The sequence below is a fragment of the Monodon monoceros genome, unplaced genomic scaffold, assembly GCF_005190385.1.
Source record: "Monodon monoceros isolate NGI ecotype Baffin Bay Population unplaced genomic scaffold, NGI_Narwhal_1 Super_Scaffold_3, whole genome shotgun sequence".
In the NCBI taxonomy this organism is placed as follows: Eukaryota; Metazoa; Chordata; class Mammalia; order Artiodactyla; family Monodontidae; genus Monodon; species Monodon monoceros.
Genome location: NW_021703780.1, coordinates 20,603,486 through 20,606,490, shown reverse-complemented (window position 1 = coordinate 20,606,490; position 3,005 = coordinate 20,603,486). Strand labels below are relative to the sequence as shown.

The window sequence follows — 3,005 nt, the reverse complement described above, 5'->3', positions numbered from 1 at the left end:
AGGTGTGAGGTGATATCAAATTGTGGTTTGATTTGCATCTCTCTGTTGATTAGTGAGATTGAGCTTCTTTTCATGTGCCTGTTGGCCATCTATATGTCTTCTTTAGAGAAATGTCTGTTCAGGTCTTCTGCCCATTTTTTAATTGGTTTTTGTTTTGTTTTTTTTTAACTTTAGTTATATGAGCTGTTTATATATTTTGGATATTAACCTCTAGGGTCTCTTTTTTTTTAAATTTCTTTTATAAGGGCACTAATCCCATTAATGAGGGCTCCACCCTCATGACTTAATCAACTCCCAAAGGCCCCCACCTCCAAATATCATCATGTTGGGGGTTAGGTTTCAACATATGAATTTGGGGGGGGGGGCTACAAACATTCAGTGTATAGGAAGATAAATATTTCCTCAATATTGTATTAGTTAAGTTTTCAGAAGGCCAATTAAGAATATCACAAAAGTCAACCAAAATTATTTTAAGAATTATTGGAGACTCTAATACTTTAAAATATTATATGCTATAAGGAATCGTTATAAATTCTGTTGGGTGTGATGATGACACTGTTGGTAGGTTAAAAATAAAAAGTCCTTATCTTGGGCTTCCCTGGTGGCGCAGTGGTTGAGAGTCCGCCTGCCGATGCAGGGGACGTGGGTTCGTGCCCTGGTCCAGGAAGATCCCACATGCCGTGGAGAGGCTGGGCCGGTGAGCCATGGCCGCTGAGCCTGTGTGTCTGGAGCCTGTGCTCTGCAACGGGAGAGGCCACAGCGGTGAGAGGCCTAGCGTACCGCAAAAAAAAAAAAAAAAAAAAAAAAAAGGCCTTATCTTTAGAGATATCCTCAAAACACTTATACGTGAGATGATATGATATCTATCTAGACTTTTTAAAATTTTTATTTATTTATTTTTATTGGAGTATAATTGCTCCAGAATATTGTGTTAGTTTCTGCTGTATAGTGAAGTGGATCAGCTATATGTATACCTATATCCCCTCCCTCTTGGACCTCCCTCCCACCTCCCCGCCCCCCCCCCACAGATATCTAGATTTACTTTAAACTACTCCAGATAAATAAAAAATAGAGTGTGAGGAATACATGGACCAAGACTGGGAAAATGTTGATAACTGTTGAAAGTAGGTGGTGTTTCATTATATCCACTTTTTTCCATTCTATACCCATTTATTATCCCCACTCCTATTTGTATGAAAATGTTCAAAATAAGAAGTAAACAAATGGGAATTCCCTGGTGGTCCAGTGGTTAGGACTCTGCACTTTCACTGCTGGGGGCTGGGGTTCAATCCCTGGTCCGGGAACTAAAATGCAAGCTGTGTGGTGAGGAAAAAAAAAAAAAAAAAGTAAATGAACAAGAAAAGCCCATAGCAATAACAAACAAAGGGTAACTAAGAAATTCAAATAGGGGAAAGAATGGCCAGCACAGTCCCCAGGAGAGGCTCTCTAGCCTGCCTCAGCCCCTGGCTCTCAGCATCCGCTGGACCAGCCCTGCTCAGCCCAGGCGAGATAAAGGCGATCCTCATTTTCAGCACCCATGGTGCTGGGCTGCACCCTGCAGGCCTACAAGCCCTGTACTTGCCCATCCTTGAGAAGGAGCCGAGAGTCAGCGACAGAGGCATCAGTGGTTAATGGGTAGGGGGATCTCACACGGTGCTGGAATGACACCCCAACTCTGTGTGGCGGACGGTGGGCAGGACATGGCAGTAGTCTTCGTTCCCGGGGGAAGAGAGAGGTTACCAGTTACAGGGGGAATTGACTTAAGGTTGGCTTACCAGTTACCGGGGAAACTAGCAGAGGGACATACCTCTCATTGCCCCTTTGATAAACTATCAAGGTGTAGATGTTCTGATCTAAGATAAGAACAGTCACTAGCTGGCGCCGGTGCAAGTATGTAGGAAGGTCAGTCATGTGAGTAGGGTGTAGGTGAAGCAGGCGCCGGTGGAGCAGGTGATGTACAGAGAGCGAGAGAACAGCCAGCTTGAGTGGCCTAATCGTACACGTGGGAACTTTCCAAGTTCTACCAGCCCTATGGTAAAGATACGCAACAGCAAATCATCAGGAGACTTTCCATTTGGTACCTAAGAGAGATGAAAATGTAATTTCCTAGAAGGAGGATTATTAACTGTAGGATCTAATGACAAACTGACATGTAGACATTATATAACATTATATTTTGTCTTCCATGTGGATTCTTCAGAGAGTGAACTTAGCATTTTAGATCTAATTCAAGTATTTTGGAAACATTAGATGAGTGTTTTTGAAAGTGTCTGTGAACTGGTTTTAATTTTCCATGTAGACAGGAATAGAAATGGTGATGGGAGTAATGATATTAGAGACCAATATGAATGAGATTATTACGTAAATTGATGCACAAAATAAGCTGAAGATCTCTGAGACTAGCATAGCAGGAGCTCCAAGCTGTACTGTATGTATCAGATGTACAAAAAAAAAAAAAAAAAAAAAAAGAATCTTCCTGTGATCCAAGAAATGTCAACCGTGGTGATATAAGTATAAAAGTGCCAAACCTGCCTTCTTTCAGATAAAAAATTTAAAAGGTTACTCCCAGGTAAAATCCAGAGGGAAAAGTCATCTAAGTTTACCATTCACTTGTTCACCCAAAATAGGGGAGAGTCTTAGCTTTTGCTCTTGGATTGAAGCCAAGGTATTACACACAAGTTGTGCAAAATTAGTATGTGGAGTTCAATGTTGCTTTCCTTGCTCAGTGATTTTAAAGAAATTGAGTAGTTCCTGTATGATTTTTTTTTCCTTTTCTAAACTGCATTTCTATGCCCACCAAAGGCATGCTCTAGTATTGACTACTGTAGTATTCAATATTTCAAAAAGTGTGAAACATTTCTTTAACTATCAAAACCCAAAACATTGGCGTTTGAATGGGTATCAAGTGCAGCATTCCTTAAATCTTTCTGCTATTTGTCACAATTGTTATTTAAAGAACCAAATATGTATTGCATGAAGACATTGTACCCTTTTTCCCTTAGTTA

The 3,005-nt window shown here is 40.7% G+C and overlaps 1 pseudogene; it reads left to right on the top strand.

Moving 5' to 3' along the window:
• Positions 1-2,012: 2,012 nt before the first annotated feature.
• Positions 2,013-2,722, top strand: LOC114907037 (annotated as a pseudogene).
• Positions 2,723-3,005: the final 283 nt, after the last annotated feature.